The following is a 5959-nucleotide window of genomic DNA, read 5'->3' as shown; positions in this document are numbered from 1 at the left end:
AGTCATTGTGAAACTACCTCCAAGATTAATGCTTCTGAGTGCAAACTCAGGGCCTTCGCCTTTGCCAGTCATTCGCATATGGATGCCCCGTCAAGCATGCATTCCTATGGCTTTAATTCACAACACTTTCAGTTGGATGCATGATTTCCAGGAGGCCAATGAAGAACTAGTGGAGTGAGTAAAACTAAACAATCATGATGGATGCCTCCTAATGAACACCTAAAATTCTCAGCATTCATGGGCAATATGCAATCATCATGTTTGACGTTAACGCTAGGTCGACATACAAGAATGTCCCTACATGGCACCGTGATCTCTGCCGGTGAGTTGGCTAAATTATATTTGTGTCAAGTCTAATGTTTCTTTATTTTGTTTTTTGATTTTACATTAGTTAGTGATGGTTTGGTATATTTGATTCCTCACGTTAGTATTTCAGTGCGTGCTAGAAAGTGAGCGATATCCATGGAGTGGCGTCCGTTGAACGAGATCGATGCGAACGTCCAGACGAATGCCGAACCCTAATGGTGTGATTTGTGATAATCTAGAATTTTTCCATTTTTTATAGTTGTTAATTTGCGCCCTAACACACCAATGCCGAACTCTAACTCGATTTATATCGCTCTTCTGTCTTTCTCCTCTGTTCTCTCTCAGACGAAGCCATGTTCGACGAAGCAACCATGGTCGATGATGGTATGCTTTGGATTCTCCATTTGGCTAATTTTCAATTCAGTATTATAATCTTTGTTTAGGTGTGTTATTGTGTTATAGAAACCACGCTAACAAAGGGTATGGGGTACACGACAATGTGTGTGAGAAAATCAATTTTAGATCAAGATTTGGTTTTGTTGGATTTTTGCTAAAATAATTAGCTAATCTGCATTTAAAGAGTCTCCTGGAGATGCTTTATATTTGACAAGAGTTATTTAAATTTGCGAAACCCAGTGTTGGCTATCTCTGGCTTATAGCTATATGAATCACAATTACGCTCTGCCTCTCACCACCCCACCTCTTATATATCGCTCTCTCTTTCTCACAGATGAAGTAATGGGCAAATCTAAAGCTACCCTCAAACCAAAACCAAGTTGGTTCAATGATGATGATGACTGCATTGGCCAGAATCGTAGCGGTATGCTTTTGATTTTTGTTTTAGTATTAAATCCCGATTTTCTCCCTAATGCATATGAATGCATCTATGATCCTTAATAGTCCTTTGTTTAGTGTCTTTGTAGTGTATTCGCACTACTTTTCTAGTGCTTGAGTAGTCTTGTTCTAGTGTATTCGCATTATTTTTGTATGCTTCAGTAGTTAATAGTTGGTTAACTGAGTAGAATTTGCTCTCCTAACGTGTTTCTAGGGGACGTAGTTATGGCAAAAGCACTTATGAGCCCAAGTGCTCCTTAGAAAAGTTGTCCCCATAAGGGCCTGATGTTTTACAACTCAATTTAGTTTAGACATGTATTCATGTTTTTGTAGCAAGGAAAGGTCTTACGGGCCTTGAGATGATATGTTACTAATTGTTATTAATATTCTTATTTTGTTTTCTAACAATGAAACTTTAAATAAGTAGATGAAGAGGAAGGTATACAAAAGGCGATTGGAGACCCAATAGCTTGACTCCAACTGCAAAAAAAATGCCATTACTGTGAAGTTTGTTGTGAGGAAGTTGAGGACCACAAGAGTCACAGTCGCTTGGTCTCAAAGGGCGCTCGTGTTGGCGAACACTGTGATATAGTTTGCACAGAATGTGATGAGCTTAGACATGTATGATAGTGTTCACCACCTTATGTGCAAACTATATCACAGTGTTCGCCAACACGAGCGCCCTTTGAGACCAAGCGACTACGACTCTTGTGGTCCTCAACTTCCTCACAACAAACTTCACAGCTTTCTTTGCAGTTGGAGTCAAGCCATTGGGTGTCTAATCACCTTTTGTATACCTTCAACTTCGTCTATTTGTTTAAAGTTTCATAATTAAAATACAAAATAATAATATTAATAACAATAGTAAAATATCATCTGTTGGCCCATAAGACTTTTTCTTGCTACAAAAACATGAATACACATATAAACTAAATTGAGTTGTAAAACATCAGGCCCTTATAGGACAACTTTTCTAAAGAGCACTTCAACTCATAAATGATTTTTCTACAAGAACGTCCACTAGAAAAACGTTAGGATATTGCAAAGCCATGCCACCTAACTTGAAAAGCTCATGAAAAAAGCAAAGTCATCGAAGTGCATGCATACCCAAAGTATCGGTCATTGTTGTAATTTTTCTCTTAGCTTTGGGTATGCCTGCACTTAGTTGATTTTGCTTTTTCCATGAGCTTATATATATATATGAAATTATTATTAGCAATTCAAAAATCTCATTCTACTCTTTACAAGTGTATTTTTCTTTTTAATTATAGAGTTTGGAGTGCAAAATGAGATTTTTCGAGTGCTAATAACAATTCCCTATATATATATATATATATGTTTCTTTGAAATGCATCCATCATGCCTTCAACCTATACCTACAAGAAGGAATTGAAGTGTGCACCGTCTCTACTAGCTGTTTACTATTCCATTACCTTACGTTCGGACAAGGGACTACTTTCAAAGTGCCAAGGAACTTTAGACTCGATTACTAGAAATACACTAGAACAAGACACACATTAACTACTCAAACACTACAAAAATGAATACACTACAAAGACACTAAACGAAGGACTATTAAGGATAATAGATGCTTCATATTCATTAGGGAGAACTTGAGGATTTAATACCAAAACAAAAATCAAAAGCATACCATTGAGACTTTGGACAATGTAGTCATCATCATCGTCATCATCGAACCAACTTGGTTTTGGTTGGACTGTAGCTTTAGAATTGGCCATTACTTCATGTGTGAGAGAGAGAGCAATTTATAAGAGTTGGGGTGGTGAAAGGCAGAGCATAATTGTGATTCATATAAGCGAGAGATAACCGACACTAGGTTTCGGAAACTTAAATCACCCTTTTCAAATATCAAGCACCTCCATGAGAATCCTTAAAAGAACATTAGCTAATTATTTTAGCAAAAACCCAACAAAACCTTGCTCTAATGAATATACACTCTATAAAATGCTTGGTAGTTTAACTTAATGAATAGTAACTCTATAGATAGAGAGAGAATTTCACCAAAGCTAAACAATTTAAAATATTAAGGGTTTTTTAAAGTAAGTATTGTTGGAGATACTAAGTTAAAGACCAGCAAAAATAGGTTTTCGATGCTATTCACTAGCTAGTTTACCAAAAAATTAAAAACCCCTTAGAGATGCTCAACATATCGAACAGAAAAAAGCAAATGTATTACTCTATCAGTCTCCCCTTCCCTAAAACTGATTTTCTCACATGCATCGTCCCTCGCTTGTTGTATTGTTAGCGTGGTTGCTATAACACAATAACATATCTAACCAAAGATTATAATACTGAATTGAAAATTAGCCATACGGAGAATCAAAAGCATACCATCATCGACCATGGTTGTTTCGTCGAACATGGCTTCGTCTGAGAGAGAATAGAGGAGATAGGCAGGAGAGCAATAGGAGTTAGGGTTCGGCATTAGGGTGTTAGAGCGTAAACTAACAATTATAAAAAAGGAAAAATTCTAGATAATCACAAATCATACCATTAGGGTTCTGCATCTGGACGTTCGCATCGATAGCTATCAACGGACGCCACTCCATGGAACTTGTTCTGGCATCGTACCTGGAGGTTGTAGTTTCAGATTGGGATATGATCTTGGAAATGGCTTTGTCTGTGAGAGAGAGAGAGAGAGCTCGCGCGACAGAACGATGGTTAAGGTTCAGCTTTTGGGTGTGAGCGCAATTTCTTACTTGTATTTTTTTGGGTTGAATGCGTTTTATAGCACAAGGTTTGCGGGTGATTTGTAAAATGGCCCACAAGGTTTCAATTTTTGCATATTACATCATGTGATTTTTAAATTGCATCAATTTAACTTCATCAATTTTAATATCTAACTATTTTTTTTTTTAAATTGAATGAGAGAGGAAGAGAGAGAACGTGAGAGTGTAGAGAGAATTTTTTTTTAATTTTTTAAAATTAGAGATGTTAAAATCACTTGTAGGCGAGATTTAAACAAAAAAAAAAGAAGGCCAGATTTTGTTTGTGAAATTACGTTACTGCCCTTAACATTTTTTTTATTTTTTATGGAAGACTAAATAGTCATTTCACCCTTAATTTTTTAATATGTAGTGTAGATAACCAGACGTTAAGTGCTGACGCAATATAGATTTGGCCCACATTTAAGCACACTTTGACCGTCAATTTCAATGTTTAGTTCTTTATGCTTAAATTGGTGCAATTCAAAGACCACGTGTAAAAAACCCCATGGCTTATTCTGCAAATGGCCCAAAACTTTTTTGTGTAAAATGCAATTAGCCCTAATTTTATCCTCATTCAGAATTTCTGATGATGCCATTTTTAAGGGAGGTCACGGAGTCAAACTCTTGTTAGGTGAGAAGCTGTGAGAATATGAAAGTAAAAGAGTTCCACATTGATGAAAGAAGAAACTTTGGAAGGGCTTATGAGAGGTTGAATTACTTCCTATATTGCCAATTAGTTTTATGGGGAAATCTCAACTTCCTTTATAAACCAAATGCCAAAAGGAGAGTGCATGCAGAGCATAACTGGTCTTTCTTCCTATTTCCTTTCAATTTTTCATGGTCACTCTTTTCTTCTAAAAGATGGATACATTTTGGTGTTTTTATCTTCTTGTGTTTTTCCTCTTTTGACAGTGGTTCTTCATTTGTCTGATATATATAAAAGAGAAAACTGATACGGGGCATCAATTGTGATTGGGTTTAACCCTTTGTTCGTGACGCTGGTGGACGCACAAAAAGGCGGTGGCAGCACATCTGCAACGAGGAAAGAGTGGGAGGGAGGACAAGAGGCGTGAACGATGAAGTGAGTGAGTGAAGGGTTCAAAAGTCTTGGGAATCCAACATCTCTATTTAAAGATTTTAACATCTTGTTTACGTGAATTTTTTTTAAACTAAAAACCTACAAATATTGTTGACATAGAGATGTGATGAAAAGAAGTTGGAGATTCAGAGACGAAGGAAAGGAGGTGAATATGCGAGAAGGAAGCAAGTGCATTGTTTCGTAAAGAAAAGATCAAAAGTCATAATCCCTTACCGTTTATTCTGTGTTGAACGGTCAAGATTGAAGTATCTTCTCATGTATTTAGTTTTTACAACAAATTATCTTTTATGCTTTGGCAACTCATCAGTTTGGTCCTTGATCTATTGTTTTGGTCATCAAAGTTTCCAATACCGTCTACTTCCGTTAGAAAATCAGTTAGTGTGGCGATTTGGCTACTCTAGAACAGATGACAGAGCTAATCGATGAACAGCTGGGAAGACGCAAAACTGGTAGCTAGACAACAAATAGGGAAGGCATCCATCATGCCTTCCACCTGGAACTACAAATAGGGACTTGAAGTGTGCACTGTCTCGACTAGCTGTTTGCTGTTAATTATCTTAAGTATTGTTGGAGATGCTAAACTAAAATGATAAGCTAAAATGGTTTCTTAACACTGTTCACTAGCTAGTTTAGCAAAAATTTTAAGAAACTTGTAGAGATTCTCAATATATCAAACAAAAACCCAATTCCCTTTTTTTTTTTTTTAAATAAAACCCTTCTTTTGTAATATTGCATATCCAACAAAAGGAAATAAAATAAAGGAAAACTAATGAAAAAAACTTGAAAATTTTGAGTTTTAACAATAGAGACAAAATAAAAGGTAAAGTGAATAGTATTAGAATTGACTTTTTAATGTAAAAATATGGTTTTTCGTTAAAGTGAACAGTACTTGAAGTTTTTCGTTAAAGTTCTCATAAAATAAGCAAAACTTACCTACTTCTGAATAAAATCACAAATGTATTCTACCAGTCTCCCACTCCCTAAAACTGAT

General features: G+C 36.0%; 1 long non-coding RNA gene across 1 annotated transcript; it reads left to right on the top strand.

The window, feature by feature from the left end:
- Positions 1 to 214: 214 nt before the first annotated feature.
- On the top strand, positions 215 to 5400 carry LOC137718835 (uncharacterized). The gene is made up of 4 exons (XR_011065936.1): positions 215 to 524; positions 652 to 690; positions 1037 to 1126; positions 4782 to 5400. It is a non-coding gene; the product is annotated as an uncharacterized lncRNA (long non-coding RNA).
- Positions 5401 to 5959: the final 559 nt, after the last annotated feature.

Source organism: Pyrus communis, chromosome 15 (assembly GCF_963583255.1).
Source record: "Pyrus communis chromosome 15, drPyrComm1.1, whole genome shotgun sequence".
Lineage (NCBI taxonomy): Eukaryota > Viridiplantae > Streptophyta > Magnoliopsida > Rosales > Rosaceae > Pyrus > Pyrus communis.
Note: the sequence above shows the minus strand (reverse complement) of the source record. Positions and strands in the feature narration are given on the sequence as shown.